Source organism: Megascapheus bottae, chromosome 8 (assembly GCF_031878675.1).
Source record: "Megascapheus bottae isolate mThoBot1 chromosome 8, mThoBot2.hap1, whole genome shotgun sequence".
In the NCBI taxonomy this organism is placed as follows: domain Eukaryota; kingdom Metazoa; phylum Chordata; class Mammalia; order Rodentia; family Geomyidae; genus Megascapheus; species Megascapheus bottae.
Genome location: NC_143516.1, coordinates 36,964,530 through 36,984,047, shown reverse-complemented (window position 1 = coordinate 36,984,047; position 19,518 = coordinate 36,964,530). Strand labels below are relative to the sequence as shown.

At 39.2% G+C, this 19,518-nt stretch overlaps 1 protein-coding gene across 2 annotated transcripts in view; it reads right to left on the bottom strand.

The window, feature by feature from the left end:
• Positions 1-19,183, bottom strand: part of Fyn (FYN proto-oncogene, Src family tyrosine kinase) — a 163,467-nt gene extending 144,284 nt beyond the window's left edge. The window contains exon 1 of one of the 2 annotated variants that reach the window (XM_090338267.1): positions 19,139-19,183. The gene's annotated coding sequence lies outside the window, so the exon portion shown is untranslated. The remainder of the gene's footprint in view (positions 1-19,138) is intronic. The other variant, XM_090338266.1, reaches the window with a different exon arrangement.
• Positions 19,184-19,518: the final 335 nt, after the last annotated feature.

Below are 19,518 nucleotides of genomic sequence, written 5' to 3'. Positions count from 1 at the left end.
CAAAAGAACTGCTTGAAGTTTCCTACATTTTTCTCTATGCACTGTAAACATAACCTCAGATAACCAGGCCTAACATTAACACTATGCTGGCTGCAAGATCAGTTAAGACGGAAAGATTCAGCCTGTTATGTCAGAACTGAGCTCTCTAGAACTTGCTGGACACCTCCCTGAACTTTGTTTTCAAACAAGGCCAAGCCCTTTTTTTTTTTTTTTTTGGAGGTAGGGAGGTGATTCCATGTTTCCATTTACCTGTTATGCTTGCAAGATGTGCTAAAAACAGGTTTAACCACCTCAATAAATGCATCACACTCAGTTTCATAATTTGGTACCTGAAATAACATGGGGTCTGTGCGGCTACTAGAGATAGCACCATTTAGGAAAAAGGGCACTGTCAGAATTCAACAGACACGGGCTAAGATCCTAGCAATCACTATATCACAAGATACTAGGTTACTAAGCTTCTCTGACTTCAGTGGGGTTTGTTACTGTTTTATTTCATCAGGAAGCTAAAGATAATCAAACATATCTCATAAGATTTTTGTGTACAGTACATTACAAATAGAAGATAATACCTAACACAGCAAGATAGTGGTGTAAGGGAGTGGAAATGAAAACATGTTCCCAGAATTTCTTTACTCTGCTGCCCATGGTAACTCTAGTTTTGGTGGTGCTGACCTTCGCCCACCTTTCTTGCAAGGTCTTCATCCTGGTCAGGTTTCTGATGGGGAATCAGGAGGAAAGATGGGAAACCAAGTGGGCTATGGTTAGCAAAGTTTGAAGGACAATAATTGTATAAGGATGTAGAACATGAGGAAAGCTAGATGGAAAAGGAGGCACTAGTTTCCATGGCATTGAGAAATACAAGTAACAAACTTACTATTTTGAAATTATCATTATTAAACTGTATTTTTTTTGCTCCAGCATCATCATGAAACTGGACATACAAGCATTATTTTATGAGGTTTCTTTTTTAATTATACAAAGGTGGGAGTGGAAGTGGTCCACAGGCAAGAGGAAGGGGAAAGAAAACAAAAGAGGCCTACTGTCTCATAGCAAAAGGAATGTAGGGAGGGTCAGGGAGGGGGCGTGACTGATAGTCAGAGGCTTGACTACAGGCGGGGGACCCATCTGTCATTCATGGATTCTGGTGAGTCAAGCATTTCTGTGTTTCAGTTTCTGCCCTTGTAAAACGGCAGGATGGGAGGGATGCATTATTATGGAACACAAGTTGCCCTTTTAAAAGCTGGTTTGGAGGAATGCCAGCAACTAAGGCCTCTCAACTCTGCCTTCTACTGTTTTTTAGGCAGTAGAAGTGAATGTGCATTTGTACAAACATCTAGTATGCATAAATACATTCATATACAGACTCTAGAACAATCACTGCACCACTATTGGATCATAAAAGGCTTCAAAATGCTCATCTAGTTAACCTCTCCATGCCAAACAAGAATATCCCTGAATCTAAAAGGATAAATAGACTTTTCTTAAAAATCTCCAAAAAAGCTGTTGATAGCCTCCCTATTAATGATGCACTTAATTTTCTAATAATGGAAATATTTTTGCTTTGCTACATTTATATTCCTGCTTACTTTCCCCATTTTCATTTCTACAACATTTTGTTTTCACACAGGACATAGCACCTTCTTACTGCTACCTAATTTGCTTGTACAGTATGTTTATCATCTCATCTCTTTCTGCCTAAACAGAAGACACAACTTTCTTCACCATTGCTCCCATGTACCCAGGACACTACCTACCTCATATCAGATACGTCTTAAATATTTGTAATTAGAAGTTGAATTCTTTGCTTAAACTCTGATAAAAATCAGAAGTGTCTTAAAAAGGGATATATAGACTTAAGCCAACTGAGGCTGCTGAAGAGAAGTACCTTGCCTCAGTCTACCAGACTTTTTCTTCAGCTCCGTGTTTCCATATGCAACCCTGATTCTGGGGAAACAGGCAGCCCCAGTGGGAGGTTGCCAAAGAAAAGCCAACTCTGAACTCATTTAAAGCAAAAGGGAGAATAAGCTGTAATATTTATTTACAGAACAGTAAAGCCCTGTAGAATAATGATAGTTTAGGCATCAGCAGCAGCTTTCATCTAAGGATCTCAGAAGGCTTGTGAAGTTCTTGTTCCACAATGTTCCACAACGTGAGGTATCATTATCGGCTCTAGGTCAGTGAGCTAGGAAGCTGACTGTTCCCTGGTCTTACTGCAGGCTGGTTCAAAGACTCCTTGGGACTCTGAACCCTCCCCATAGTTTTGATCATCTTCACCAATATCCAAAAGAGCTTGATGATTTTTTTTTTTGCCAGTCCTGGGCTTGAGCTCAGGACCTGAGAGCACTGTCCTTGGATTTTCTCAAGGCTCAAGCTCTACCACTTGAGCCTCAGCACCATGTACATCTTTTTTTTTTTCTATGTATGTAGTACTGAGGAATCGAACCTGGGTCTTTGTGCATGCTTGGCAAGCACTCTACCACTAAGCCAAACTCCCTGGCCCCAGTTTAATGAAATTTTAAGTGCTGCAGTAATTGCTCTAGTTTGGTGAGTTTTTGTTGTTGTTGTTGTTTGCTTTGTTTTGTTTTATTTTTGATGTCACTAAAACCATTCAGGCCCAACATAATCTATGGTCTGGTATACAGCGAGTTTGAGCATTTGAGGTATTGAATCGTGGCACTTCCTAAATGAGTCCTAACTTTGTTCTAGACAACAGCCCAAAACAGCAGCATCTGAGATACACTGTAGCTTTGGGGGGTACAGTTTTTCTGTCCTCAGTGTATTGCTGTGGTCTTGCATATCTACCCTAGACACCTGTGGAGGATAAATAAACTTAGCTGGAGTTTTTGCCTGCCTACACAATTACAGTGCTTACAATTACCCCTCAATTATTTAAGAACTACACTACAGTCCAATGAGAACAAGTTAACACAGCAGGCCCTAGAGAGGAGGGCCACTAGAGCCTGCCTAGACAACGTTCCTTCTTCTGGGGGCCATGGCTAAGCAGTAGATTATGAAACCTGAAGCGTCTCATCACAAGCTTCCCAATCCCCACTGCAGAGGCAGAGTACTTGCCCTCATTCACTCTCCTGGCTACAATGATGCCAGGCTAAACAGTGCAGATTCACATGCTATAATCCCTACAGAAGTCTATTGTCCCACACCAAGTTTACAGAGTGAAACTCTCTTGTTATAGTTAGTTGGCTGAATGTCCAGTGAGCTTCCTCCCCTTCTGCAGTTCCTGGGACAGTACTACTGACCTTATCCTTGGACCAGGAGCCTTATAACCCAACTTCCCAGCATTCTGAGGTTTTTGGGCCCTTTCAACAATGGAAATCTTTACTGTGCTAAAACAGTCCTTTGCAGCAAGAGTTCTCAGAGCCTTTAAATGATAATGTGTATTAGCAATGCTCACAGAAGAAGTCATATCCAGCAGCTCAACCACCATACACTCCATTTTCCACCTAGCATCTTGTAGGACCAGAGAACTTCAGCATTCACTATAGGAAATGAGCTACTAAATGAAAGTGGTTGAAAAATATAAAATCCAGTTATTGTGGTAGTTTTTTCCCTACAATTACTTTAAGGAAGACAAGGTTTCAAAGGCTGAAGCCAGATTGTCCAAACAGTTGAACTCTCCATCATTGTCTGACAGAGGAGCTAGACTTAGCCCTCAGCAACATCATTCAGTAGCTGATGACCTAGAACAATACAATGTAGTTTCTCTAGGCCTCTAGCCTTTCACCTGACACATGAGAATAAGACCTATTCAAACTATTTCACCAGTTTATGGTAAAATAGAGAGAAGAAGAAAGAAGAACGAAGAAAGAGGAAAGAGGAAAGAGGAAAGAAGAAAGAAGAAAAAAAAGAAGAAGAAGAGGAGGAGGAGGAGAAGGAGGAGCAGGAGGAAGAAGAAGAGGAGGAGGAGAAGGAGGAGCAGGAGGAGGAGGAAAAGGAAGAGGAGGAGGAGGAGGAGGAGGAGGAGAAATCTCACATGAAAGAACCTGGAACGTATCAAAGGCCATCCAAAATGTAAGATATTTGGTAAGACTTGCTAACGTGCAGCCTAACTACTAAAGCTAGAAAGGCAGGTCCCTTATATGAAGACCTCAGAAACTCTGTGAAGCACCAAACTGACACTGACAAGCATGGAGATAGAAGGGAAAGAAGAACCATAGACTGAATACTTTCAGTATAGACAAATAGAGACTGTGAGCCAGAAGCATGCTGGAAAACTGATTTGATTGCTGTCTGACCATTAACAGGTTATTTGATCTCCCTGACTTGGACTGCTTGGTTGTCAAAAATTCAGGAATTGGAAGAGATAATCTCAAAGGTCACTTCTAGCTCAATGAGTCTATGCAATATTGAAATGGACAATCATAGATTACCTGCTAAGTTCCTCCCTCAAACACTTAAGGGCTGACATGTGCCTGGCTAGGTACTACACACAGAGAATATTAAACTGTTGCCTCGGTGTTCCCTGTTGAGTTCTGAGAGAGCCTATATCATTAAAAGATGAGATTGCCCAGGCCTGCTTCCTCAGCAGGGATCTCCTGTACTTTCTCCTCCCCTACTAATGTTGGAAAGGAGGGCATTGATCAAGATGCATTGTATTCATAAACAGCTTTGTTAAATGGCAACTCATACAATTACTTAAAAGAGAATAAATAAAATATATTTCTGAAGTATATTTATTGATCCAAGAACAATCTTTGGAGCTACTTTTAACAGTCATGACCTTTTTATCCCCCCCCCCCAAAAAAAGGATGTTATCAAGTAGACTGTGCAGTAATAACTAAATGTGACATTCCTGTGTTACTATAAATAAATATAACACATTCTCCCAACCCATTTAATTATCATTCATATAAAGAGTGCAATTAACAAAACTGTCTGAATTCTGAAAATGGGAAAAGCCCTCTTGTCTCTCTTAGGTAGCTTTACAATCCTAACAATAGACTTAATGAAGCCTTTTAAAAGAAGGACAATTGCATTAAAATGATTGGGGCACATAAAAATTCATTATATAGATCCTCCTCTTCTCTGATGGATTAAATGCCTCATCACATAACCTAGAAGAAAGAAGAATAAAGAGTAGGCACAATATTCTGAGTGAACATAAGAGATCTAAGACTTAACCTGGCTCCATAATAACTTGGGACTCTATCCTACACCACAAGTGCAACTAAAATGTACTTGACTTGTCAGAAAAATCAGATCCATAGGCATGTTTGTTGAGTGACATTGAACTGACATTGTGATATGCTGGTGAAGGTAAACACCTATTATGCAAGCTGATAGAACTTTGTCCCTCAGAAAATAGATTAAGAGACACAAAGATTGCTCTCCTCCTGGAGAGCCATCTGGTACTTGTAGAGTACTATATCCAAGTGTTTCAGCATATTGATGCTATGTGAATTCATTACTAGATGTTTTAAGTTTCCCTGCTTTAACTGGAGCCAGAACTGTTTAACTTGACTGTATCGGTATAAACTGTTAATATATAAAAGCACATCTGGTTTGTGTCTATTAATCTGATATGTTGTGACTTTCTGGTAGTTTTATACATTTATACATTTTTCTCAGTACTTTTATACATTACCTAGGATTTGTCTGTGTATACTACCATAATTTTCTGTGAATAAAGCTTTGCCTCTTCCTATCCAGTCTTAGCTTTGCCTCTTCCTATCCAATCTTCATACCTTTTACTTACTTTCCTTGCTATCTTCTCTTTCATTAAATAACTTATTTTTAACAGTAAGCAAGCTTTCATAAGGGCATTCTAGCTTGTCTCATGGAGGTTTTGGTTGGTGTAGAACCGTGAAAACTGGGCCATCAGAAGCTGTGGCCTTGAGTAGAAAGGTACTGATCTACTGAGTCACCCGCAGAAATCAAGAGGCCTGATTCAGAATTTACAACTGATACCCCATGACTTACTCATGTCTCTCAAGATGCTCATACTTCAAAAAAGAAATGCACAAAGCAATTTTGAATCTTTGGAATTTTGAGCTAAAAGGAGGTTTAGCATGTCTAGTCATTTTCCCCACATCAGCTATAGACACTGCTATTCTGGGCAATACACGATCTCAGAATACAGAAACTTGGGTTTTAGCCATTAGTAGACCAAGAAGGGACTCAGCTAAGTATCTGAGGATATCTCAGATGTACTAAATTTTGGTCCAAGTACTGGTCAGGGACCTCTTTTATTTTGTTTTGTTTTGTTTTGAAACTTTACTTAAGGGTATTCTTTTTTTTTTTTTTTTTTGCCAGTCCTGGGCTTGGGCTCAGGGCTTGAGCACTGTCCTTGGACTTTCTCAAGGCTAGAGCTCTACCACCACTTCCGGCTTTTTTCTATGTATGTGGTACTGAGGAATCGAACCCGGGTCTTCATGCATGCTAGGCAAGCACTTTAACCACTAGGCCAAACTCCCGGCCCCACTTAAGGGTATTCTTATACCCAAGTAGATTAACCAGAGCATCTAACCCTAGATGCTAAAACATATTAGATAGTAGGATTCAAAGACTATCTCTAGTATTGTTCACAACATGATTACCTCAATATCATCCGTCTTGAAGCCAGTTTTATATCTGCCCTAGGGATCTGGGTAGATTTGTACCTTTTTCTTAAAAGAATTTAGCAGAGCCGAAAAATATCACCAATCTCTTTCACAAACATACATTCTCTCCCACCATTAGACAAGGGATGTTAACATAGACACCTTCAAATTAACAAGCATATTTCAGTATGTTCAAACACACAAATATTTGAACAGCTAAAATTCTAGGGCTTTTAGGGAGTCTAGTTCTTCAAATTTCTCTTCTTACTCATCCATCACGTCTCTAAAATTATTAGAACCTGCACGAGACATAAAATTGTCAAGGCTAAAACAGAAGTTCTATTTTACTGAGTATTTATTGAGATGAGAACTAAGCTACAACTGGACAAAATAGAAACCAGACAGTAAAAGGACAGCACTCTGGGCTGTGGGCGTGGATTGGGTGAGGCTAGTTTCACCAGAGAAGAGGAAGTAGGGAAGGGTAGGAACCACAAACCACATAGGGGGCCTTAGGAAAATTATGTCAGTTGAGTAGCAGTAGCCAGGTGGGGGTGGATAAAACATCTAGCTCCGGAGATAGCCTACTTTAGTTAAGTAGCTTCCAAAGTCAAACTGCTGGTTAATGATAGAGTGGCAATTTGGATCCAGATTGATCTCTCTAAAGTCTGTCCTTTTAATTAATTTTATTATGGAAGTTATATAACCCTATTAACAAACATAGAAAAGGAAATCCCAGATATAACACTGTGGTGTGGTTTTTGTAGGCTTTTCCCACATAGACATTTTGCCTTCAGAGCTAAACTTTTTATTTCACAAATTATTTGGTATCTTGCTTCCTTCCTATTTGACATCCTACACATTTGTCCAACTTTCTTAGTAATTTTGATAATCATCATTTATTAAATACATAAATAGTCCATGAAGCATCACAGTTTACATAATGAAACTGTAGTTGGTGTACTCTGAGGCTTTTTTTTTGGCAGTGTATCATGAATGTTACTTTGAAAATACCATTCAGCCTTCATATATATATATATATATATATATATATATATATATGGTGAGACTGTGTGTGCATATATATATATATATATACATTGAAAGCTTCACCAATGAAAGCTTCAAATAACAAATACTAGCAACAGATAGTGAAAAACTTTGATCAAGACACCCTGAAAATGCCAATCAGTAATTTATCCATCGTAGACTCAAATAAATCTGATGAATATTAATGAAGAGTAATCCAAAAGAAAAAGGTTAAAAAAGCTGTACTCCTGAGCCTCTAGAGGATATCAACCTATTATTATTATTTATTATTATTATTATTTAATGGTTTAATGCTGTGGTTTCAGTCTCATAGGAATGGCAACAACAGAAGTTTCATCTTACTAAAGTCTACATTAGGAAGTTTGGAAATTCTCTCAAAACACATCCCATCAGTTTTACATGTTAGAATGGGCAGAATTTTCAAACAGATCCAATAATCTTATCAAGGATAGTGGCCCATTTCATGGCGAAACTGATTTAAAATGCCACAGACCCATTTTTCTCAAGTAGTGCTATGAAGAAAAGACAGCAATATCAAACATCAAATGTAAGCTGCTGAATTGGTGAGATACAAAATCGTCTGAAGCACCTCCTATGTGTGGAGGAAAACAGCTGCCTAAACATTTGCCTGACTCTGAGGCTGTTTTGAAAAGTTTCATTAGAATTGAAGCCACTATTGGTCTGATGTGGAAATAACATAGTTTAGTGCCTCAGCATCCATAGACATTTAAAGGTGAAAGTGAGTGCAAATAAAGAGAACTAAGTATTTCCATTTTTATCAAGATGGAATCTGCTTTATCCTAATAATATAGCTCCAGTTCATAACAAATAGCTTTTCACTATTATACACACATACACACACACACACACACACACACACACACACACACACACACACACACAAAGTAATCAAAACCTAACAGTATGTTTTATTTCATAGAGAAACATATACAGAAAAATAAGAAAATGACAAACAGAAAATCAACAGTTCTGAAGAAGAGAGGTACTGCTGGAGGGAAGGGGATCATATGAATTTTCAAAATATTGGTGGTGCTTCAGTTCTTATGCTGCAGGATGGGAATTGGGATATTTATTTCTGTTTCTTTCTCTTGTGCACATTGTAAATACCTGTGTGTAAGTGTGTAGGAATGGAATCCTATGTATACATATAGTCCCTTACATGCATATAGATTTCTTTATATGCGTAACATTCAGAGTGCTGGATTCAACCTTCCTCACCAACTCCTTCCCTTGACTTTGAACTTCTTCAGAGCCTTGGGCTCAGACTTTTGTCTTAGGTTAGTTACATGTTCCTTATGAACCCTTTCTCCAATAAAAATTATTGCTTGATGTTCTTTGCTTTCTTCGAGGTCTCTACTGTAGTATTTATCCAGGCCACCACAGATGGGAAATAAACTGTGACTTTACTAAGCCAGCAAGGATGACTTAGCAAATTGTGCTGACATCTCACTGGAGGCAGGAGTGCCCATTCAAATCTCTCTGCTCACAGTAACTTCTCTTTGCTGAGTTGTACCGAAGAGCTACAGGTGGCAGTACAGGCTGGGGTCTCCCATATGCATCCAGCCCATGTCATCTGCTGCTCACAAGAAAACTGTCATGTTCCTCCACTGCATTCATTCTGCCCCTCTCCCCTGAGTAGTAACCATCATTTCTGACTTTCACAAACCATCCTTTTTTCATTTCCACAGAAATCTGTCTCTCCTTATCTCAGATTAGAGTTGAAATACAGAATGGGGATTCAAAGTTAAACATCAGCTGTAATGATGGCTGCCTACAATTTACCCACAAACAGGCTTCAACACTCACTGACTTAAGTTGAACTTTCCTAAATAAAAAGAACAACTAAACTTCTAACAGTTAACAAGTACTTTTTCTTGAGCTGACATATTTTACTGTATTTGGTCTGAATTGATCATTTCTGAAGCTTTTGTCTTTTTCCTTAAAACAACTTTATAGTGTTGTTGAATATCATCTAGAAATCATAGAAACTTAGGAATATTTTCTTCTCTGTCACTGTAAAAGCAGAATAATTTTAACAGATATTGCATTGACCCATAATGAATAGTGATTACTGCTAAATCTGAGAGAATGTAGAAAATATGGCAACTGTCACCAGCTGATGGATTATACATGAAAAAAGAAATCCTGACACTTGAAGCTTCCTCACCTAAAACCTTACAAATGTACCATCAAAAACAATTGTTAAATCATTTGTAACCTTTCAGGACTATTCAATTCTTTTCCCATTATCAAATTATTTTTCTGCAATATGTAACACCCAAATACACCTCAAACTCTTTCAAAAAGGAGAGGAAATATGAAAAAAAAATTCCCCCTTCATTTGACAACAGTGTAATAGGCACAATGGTAGTTAATTTATATTTTTAATTACTGTTTTTTTTCCATTCTAGATTTACTTTATAGGATATTCTTTTAAAGAATAAACAAAATCTGCCCTGCCCATATTTTTTGTTTGTTTTAAATTACTCTAGCACAGAATCTTGACATACACAGAAAAAAAAAAAGTAATGTGGAAAAGATTCATTCTCTCTGCCTCTTCTTCTATCACATAATGAATCTACCACATAATGAATCTATCCACTTGCAAATTAGAAGTTGTCCAATCCCTGGTTAGTACTACCCAAGGAAAAGGAACAGCCAGTAGGAGCTGGTAAATATTACCCTTTTCTGTCCTCACTGGCTCTTCTTTACCCACTTCCGTGTGGGACTTCCTGTGTCAATCTCAGAGCATCCTATTTCTTCCTTACAGGCACTCCTGAGTGTCAAAGTGTGCAACTTCTATGATATATACAATGTGTAAGGATCAAATCAGGGCAATTTGTATATCTACTACCTCAAACACGCATAGTAGCTAAGATGCACAATCAACTTAAATGTTTGTGCATAGATAAAGAAAATGTGGTCATTCACACAGTGGATAGGATACTAGTCAGATGGAAAGAAATCCTATCATTCATGTGAACATGGACAGAATCAGAAATCATTTGAACTCTTGGCCTGGGCACTGTCCCTGAGCTCTTCAGCTCAAGGCTACCGCTCTACCCCTGAGCCACAGCCTCACTTCCTGTTTTCTAGTGATTAATTGGAGATGAGAGTCTTGTTCCTTAATACCTGAGCTGGCTTGATCCTCAGATCTCAGCCTGCCAAGTAGCTAGGATTACAGGCGTAAGCCAGCACACCTAGTCCAGAAATCATTATTTTAAGTGAAATAAGCCATCCTCCAGTGCCTATCAGTTTTACACAGGATAATCTACTGTCACCAGTGAGGACATTGGGTGTCTCTTCTTCAGAGCAGTTGCTAACCACGCACCTTACCAACTGTCTCTTCCATTGTCACTGCTTCCACCTCAGGGCTTTGTTACAGGACCATTAGAAAAAGATATTATAGATGCAGAATATCTTCATATGTCTCTGAATATGTGTGTGTGTGTGTGTGTGTGTGTGTGTGTGTGTGTGTGTGTGTGTCTCACGGGGCTTGAACTCGGCCTGGGCACTGTCCCTGAGTTCTTCAGCTCACGGCTACCGCTCTACCCTTGAGTCAAGCCCCACTTCCCATTTTTTTCTAGAGGCTAATTGGAGATGAGTCTTAGGACCTTTTGTGCCCTGGCTGGCTCAGAACTCAGCCTTCTGAGTAGGTAGGATTACAGGTGTGAGCCAATGCGCCTGGTTCTCTGAATATTTTTATTTTGCTTTTCTTTGTCTTTTCTTTTTTAGTACAGGCTTGCAGCCATCAGAATTAAGAAGAAAGAATGAATTCTCAGAGTTTCTGAAGATAATGTGGCCCTGCTGAGACCTTGATTTTGGACTTCTGATCTCAGAAAATAAATCTCTGTTGTTTCAAGCCACTAGGCTTGCAGAAGTACTCACATTTGAACTCAGGTCCTTGAAGTTGCTTTGCAAGCATTTTACAACTTGAGCAACACTGCCAATAGGCTTGTGGTGATTTTTGTTAAGTTATAGCAGCCACAGGAAATTAAATAGAAGTTTTCTGCTTAAGTAAATTCTGTGGGCTAAAAATGGACAATGATAACCTCTTTTTAGGGGAAAAGTTTTGACTGTTATGTAGTGTTACAACCCAAGCCACACCAGCCTCAGAATAAATACAGCTCTGCTTTTAAAAGTGTTAAGGTACAGTGGCAAAGACATCTTTTTTTTTTTTGCAAAGACTTTAAGCCCTTCTTCATATCTACTTTATTAAGAATCTTTCCTTCTCACGTGATTTGGGCATACTATGAAGGGTAGACAACAAATTGATGCTGACCTCCATCCATCAGTCCTGGCTACAGCAGAGTAAATTATACAGTAATTTACAGCTACAAGGGAAGGCGCCCATAGGAAACAAATGGTACAAAGCTCTCTGTTGTTAAAAAGGCAGTATTCTCCCCACTCACTCCTGGCAATAATCAGCTGTTAGCATGTGAAAAATGAATGCTACGGAGATGATGAATGTAATAAAATAATCCTGGATCTAGAAACCAACAGAAGAAAGATTTGTCCTATAGGCTTCCCCATACCTACTACCTGCAGACTAGAAGATGCTCTCAAATTGTCACTGGGATCTATGCTGCAGGTCCAGAACAGGTTTACAGACATTATTCCCTTAGCCAGGCGTGGTGGCTCACACCTGTAATCCTAGCTACTCAGGAGGCTGAGATCTGAGGATCAAGGTTCAATGCCAGCCTGGGCACAAAAGGACCTGAGACTTTTTTTTTTTTTTTGCCAGTCCTGGGCTTGAGCTCAGGGCCTGAGCACTGTCCTTGGACTTTCTCAAGGCTAGAGCTCTACCACTTGAGCCTCAGCACCACTTCCGGCTTTTTTCTATGTATGTGGTACCAAGGAATTGAACCTGGGTCTTCATGCATGCTAGGCAAGCACTTTAACCACTAGACCAAACTCCCGGCCCGACCTGACACTCTTATCCCCAATTAACCTCTGGAAAACGGGAAATGAGACTTGGCTTAAGAGTAGGGTGGTAGCCTTGAGCTGAAGAGCTTAGGGACAGTGTCCACGCCAAGTTCAAGTCCCATGACCCACAAAAAAAAAAAAAGACATTATTCCCTCTTAAGGTTTCTAGAAGCTTCTTGGTACAAAAAAATATGACTACATTTAAAACCACAAACAAGACAATAAATTCCCTTTAAATTCAAAATATAGATATATATGTACACACACCACACACACACACACACACACACACACACACACACATGCACACACTTGCCAGTTAAGCTAAACAAGGCTAATAATTATTTATTTTCTACTCTACTGGGCTTCAGTGTAAACATCAAGTAGAAAGAAAAGGATGTATCAAAAGCTGAGAGCAGTTGAACTTGCCTGTCATCCTACATACTGGGGAAGTATAAATAAGAGGGCCACAGTCCAAGGCCAACTAGGCAAAAGCATAAAACACTATTAAAAAAAATAGCTAAAGCAAAATCCATGTGATAGACTTACCTGCCTAGAAAGTGGTAGGCTATGAATTCAAACTCTGGCCCTATTAAAATGAGAGGAAAATTTGGCTTTGGACAAATCATTTTGTTTCTACGAGCTTCATTATTCTCACAGGCAAAATAGCACAAGACCCATTTGTCATAATTAGTATAAACCTTGGACTCTCCTAGCAGAGGTTTACAATAGGGCAAAACCTAGATACATAGGCCATATAGGATGAGGCTAAATGAAAGGACCTCCAAGATGTGGAAACAAGAGCCATATAATGTATGATTATTGTTCTTAATGTACTATGTTACTTCTCATCTCTTTTGCTGTCCCTTGGTTATCTTATATTGTCACAGTATCTTACCTTGTTATCTGATATATTGTATATATGTTTATTTGTTTATCTGAAATAGGATAGGGAAGGGGGAAAACAAGATGAGGGGAGGGAAATGGGGACAACATGAGAAAGGGTAGCAATGTTTGTGAAGTAATGCACATTTTATCTGGCAAATATAATGTAATCCTTCTATTAATTATAATAGAAATATTTTTTAAAAAAGAAAGAAAATACATGGACTACAATACTGGCTAAAATGAAATGTTCTGTATCCAGGACTAAATCACCCACCAGAATCTTTCAAATCTTTTATTGATTCACAATGGTAACATTTTTATGTACAGCTTTTTCAACTGTCATCAATTATTTGCTTACATCTAGAATGTCTAGAAAGAGGGATCATTTATTATTTTGGAGAATTTGAGCTAATAGAGGACATATTTTTTTCTTAGATGGTAGCACTTTTACAACCCAGATATTTATGAAAAAAAAAAGTGGTCAGCTATTATGGGTGATGCTTAACTACTATTCTTGAGTCTAGGACTTGCCTCCAAGGCTAAACTCTAGGCATAGTCCTTCCTCCTAAACTTACTCTGCTTTCTCCATGCCAAGGCCATTCCATTTCTTTGACCAACAACCACCAGGAAAGTAAGTGGGCTATGTGAAATGTGACCCTCACTGATGTACAGAAAGTGGTTCCTCCTATGCTCCCCTCCCCAGCAGCACAGAAGAGGCACAACCTGTGATAGATGGCTCCAAACACATGCATGGGAGACCAGGGACAATTCCTATGTGCACACAAGAGCTGTCCTCTCCATTTCCTACTTACTGGGAAGCAGTATAGGCATGAGGTTTCTTCACCATTTCCCTTGTCTCCATTTATCTGCTTCCTCAGATAGGAGGGATCTGTGCTGAGGGTGCTCTTCTGTCCTCCCCTTGCCTCTTTTTCCTGCCTGCCTAGAGCAACCAGCACACCCAAGGAAGTAGTGCATCCTTCAAACACCCCTGTCCCACATTTGTACTGGTGACAGTATTTGAAAGACTCTATAACTTATAGGCCGCCCCCTATAAGTAGTGCTAACCTGCTGAACCCAGGAAATCCTGTTCCCCTAACTATGTATGAATTTGTTTTTCCATTGCTTGACCAGTTATAAAGAAATTTCGTACACATGGCTGTGACTTGATTTCAGATGCAGCCTCAAATTTCACTCTCAATTGTTTAGACCTGGGTTTTTTCCCCCCACAGACTACTATCCATGCAATAAATATTCAGGTTATTGTTCTTACCATTTTTCTTGGGACTTAAAAAAGACTACAACCAAAAGAAGCATTGAAAAATAGAGCAACTATCATGTACATCATGTGTCTATGCAAGAACACATGCCAAAGGATTCACTGAAAGGAAAAGGAAACAATTCTAAAATAGAAGGTTATTTTTCCTATTTATTTTTCTTTTTGAATGACATGTTGTGTGTCTTTTGGAAGGTCTGTATGCCTATCCAGTGGCAATAGTAGTATTTGTGGCCTGAATGCAGCTGTCAAAACCCTGTGAACAGTTGGAATAGTGATACAGGAATTCTTGGTGTCTCTGAAACTGTAGAAAGAACAGGGGCCTCTCTTGGCAGGGGCTGAAATCCTTTAATCATGCCAAACAAAAGCAAGGAAATCATGATCCAGTCTTGGGCTTGAGCTCAGGGTCTAAGCCCTGTCCTTGGACTTTCTCCAGGCTAGAGCTCTACCACTTGAGCCTCAGCACCACTTTCGGCTTTTTTCTATGTATGTGGTACCAAGGAATCGAACCTGGGTCTTCATGCATGCTAGGCAAGCACTTTACCACTAGGCCAAACTCCCGGCCCCAGTAGTAGTAGATGTCATTTTATTTAAATTACTAATTCAATTGTGTTAACTTAGTACACAAAAAACTTACATATTTGTTCTTCTAACATAATTTCATTGAATATTCTTCCAAATTCAGATGCATATGGATTTCACTTTTAGAAGATATAGTTTATCCATTTGAAACAGTAACTTATGAAACCACATTCAGAACTGTGTCCCTGAAGAAGTCTAAAATATTTTGTATATAAAAAAAATAACAATCCTACAATCCTAACTATTCAGGAAGCTGAAATTTGAGGACTGAGGTTCAACGCTAGCCTGGGCAGAAAAGGCCATGAGACTCTGATCTCCAATTAGCCAGCAAAAAGTCAAAAGTAGAGCTGTGGCTCAAGTGGTAGAGTGCTAGCCTTGAGCAAAGAAAGGTTAGGGACAGCTTCCAGGCTCTGAGTTTAAGCCCAAGGACTAGCACCAAAAATAAATAAGTAAAATGTTTTACTATTTCCTTTGTACTTTGAAAGTTGCTTCTTCTATTTTTTGGACTCCTTTTGCTTGCTTGATTTACTTCATATTTTTTTAATTGTTTTTTTTTTTTTTGGCCATTACTGAGCCTTGAACTCAGGGCATGGGCACTGTCCTTGAGCTTTCTCTACCACTTGAGGCACAGGACCATTTCTGGCTTTTTTCTATGTATCTGGTACTGAGGAATCGAACCTGGGTCTTCTTGCATGCTAGGCAAGCACTCTACTACTAGGCCAAACTCCCAACCCTGACTTACTTCATTTTTAAGAGTTATCTGTTTGATTGAAACTTCATACTTTTAGAGGAGTGATGATGATCTTATCTCTATATAATTCTATGGTTTCTACAGATAAAATACCTAGATGGAAAAGAAAAAAAACATGGTTTTGGGAGTGTACAATATGACATTTTTTTCTTTGTGCTAGTCCTGGGCCTTGAACTCAGGGCCTGGGCACTGTCCTTGGACACTTTTTGCTCAAGGCTAGTGGTGTTCAGGCACCCAAGCCACAGCTTCGCCTTTTCTGTGTAAGTGGTACTGAGGAATCGAACCCAGGAATTCATGCATGCTAGGCGGGCACTCTACCACTGGGCTACTGGCCCAATATAACTTTTTTTTTTACTTTGTCACTTAAATGGTTTACTTTGGTTCTCTTTATCCCTAAAATTTTGGAATCTATCATCATTCATTCAAGTCAGCAGATATTTTTAGAGGGCTTATTATAAGCCAAGCACAAGCCGTAGCCTAAAGATTTTGACCCAAGAAAACTTACAGTTCAAAAAGGAGCACAACTATTCGGCAGATCCTGTACCAAAAACTATACAAATACTATAATAGCTTTGAAGAAAACACACAGTAACTTGGTACTTCCATTTAAACTAGGAAACAGCATTCCTCTTTTATTCTGTACTCATGAAATTTTTTAGAATTAGTCACACCGAGATTCCAAGGTAAGGTGAAGTATAGAAAAGAGAAGGGTCTGGACTCAGACAGGTCTGATTAGATTCTCTGTTACAACTGCAGTGTCTGGAGCAGCTCATGGCGAAGGCTGCAGCCCACTCACAGGACTGTGGTACTAGGCTTTATGTAACATACACAAAACACTTCATAGTAGAGTTCAATAAACTAAAGATAGCAGACTTGATACTGATTTTTATCTGAACTTTGCCATCTCAAAATAAAGCTTATTTTCATTCAGACTTCTGTCTTCAGAGAAACGATCAACGAAAAAAAGAAAGTCCAAAAATCTATTCTAAACAAAAAAGGTAATGGTGTCCATGAATTTCCTCCACTCGAGTGGGCATCAGCATCATTTATTTTTAGGATAGAGGTACTGCTATACTATATTTGCTTGACAGATACATAAACACAGGCAAAAGGAAGAGCTGCTAGGCTGCACTCAATTGCTTTCTATCTGCATTAGGAAAGGAGTATGCATTAGAGCTTTGCAAAGGGTAAATTCCTTTAAGGCAGGTAAGTGTTCTTCATGGTGCTAACTGCTTGCCTGACAGGGAGCTGGCAAACCCTTTTAGAGGGAACTTAACTTCATTCTTCAGTCCACTAAGCATTTCCCATCCCTGTTTCACTTTCCTTATTCTGAGCTTCCCCAGAATGTGTGAATACCTGCAGGAATAGAGCAAGTGACACTTGTTCACTCCTTTATTGTCCAGAGGTACAGCTGGAGAAGCCTCATCCTCCAGAAACTCCCAGTTATCCACTAACCTTCTTGAGCATGCCCTCCATGGACCAATAAATTAGTGGTGAACAACCCTTTTCCTAGTTTGGTAGCAAGCCCAATGTTTCAGATCCTAAACATATTTAACTTAAAATTAAGATATATCAGAATGGGAGAATGTCTGTGCACTCAAATTTAAAAGGAGAAATAACCCCAAGTCATTGATAATGATGATTAAGTGGAAGCCTCAGAAGGGTAAGACATTTGAGGATCATTTCTCAGAACAGCTGAAAAGTCACATTCTAAGCAATATGGTTAGACAGGAAAGAACCTGTTGGCCGATGAGGTCTGCATAAATTCAGCCTGTCAATGGGGAATCTGAAGCACATGGGAGGTGAGAGAATACCCAGCCACCATTTGTGAAAAGAAATGAATCCACAGCTCCTTCACATATCCACATACGCCCTCCATCAAGGAGCATTTTTGCATATTTCTAGCTCTGTCTGAGCTTCTGGAATCACTTCTGCAAGTGGCATCATAATTACCTGAGTAGTGTTACAGGTGCTTCAACTACTTCTGGTAATGAAACACTGACTTCCTACATGGGCTTGCAAATTAAACGAACACAGGATAAAAACTAGGCATCCCTGCCTCCATTTTGCATCTTTGTCCTGAGTCCTGAGAGTGTCTTGAGTCACTCTCTCCTACAGTCACTTTATAGCTATCTTGGAACCAAGGAAGCAGCTGACAGAAGGCCAGACCATTTGTTAGGCATCAGTAACTATTACAGTAACAAAGCCCCCTAACAATCCTGAAACAATGAACTATCTGCCACCACCTCTAACTTGGAATACCTCTAACTAGGGCTGTTTTGCATAGCTTTTTCTTCTTCTCGTAGTTTTTTGTCTGTTTATAGCTATAACTCATAACTTTCCCGAAAGCAGTTGAAGATGTACAGAAGTGCTGTCTTCCTATGGAATTCTCATGTAATTAGTCTCCTGTTTCTGCCTTTCACCATGTGTACTTGGCATAAAGGGGTGAATGGATGATCTTGATCTAGAAATTCCTGGAGTTTGGGGCCTGGGTCCTTAAACTCCAGTTTTAGTATTTGCCTATCACATCCATTTTTACCTCAACAGGGTCCAGCATGTAATGCCCAATGGGTACCAAAAAATGTTAAGGGAATAAAAGAATAACCTGCTATATACAGTAGCCATAACTAGAAGGTACAGCTAGGGCAGAGTAAGCAGTAACCATGTAAGAATAGAGGGAAAATGACTATGAATGGAATAACTAGGAGGGCCTTTAATCATTCTAAAACAGAGCATTGTCCACCCCCACCAGCCTGAAAGCTCATCAGCTCTGGGACAGCTGTTCCATTCTATTTTGGGGGAGACAGGACTTATAGCTAAAGCATGTTTCCATAATTGCCCAACTTGAAGCGAATTAGGATTTTTTAAAAATTTCATTTCCACCTTATCTTCTCTCTTAGAAACCTATGGAATCAATCTTAATCCCAAATTGAAGGCAATGGTGGATTCTTTTTAAAAATTTTATTGTATTGTAAAGGTGTTGTACAGAGGGGTTATAATTATGTAAGTAAGGTAATGAGTACATTTCTTTTTGAACAGCGTTACTCCCTCCCTCATTGGGAAATGATTCTTAATTCACAAGGCACACACCTTTGACACAAAACTTGACTTACTTTTTCCGCGTCTAAATCAGCATCCTGCTTCTTCAAAAACTGTAGAAGAAAAAAAAAGTAATAATGAGACATCAAAAGAGTATCAAGTACTCACTGCCTGTAAACCACCCACAAGGAACCATCATAGAATTTCCATACATTACAATTTGCCCACAAAATTTCTCACATTCACACAATTATTGCAAAGCTACACTTGCCACAAACACCTGTCTCAAACTGCAAAGACCTGGCCCTGTACCACCACAGGAAGTCAACATGAAACTTTAACTTTTTCCGGAGCCAGAAAAAATAAGGATAGAAATCTTAAATGTACACACACACACACACACACACACACACGCACACGCACACACACAC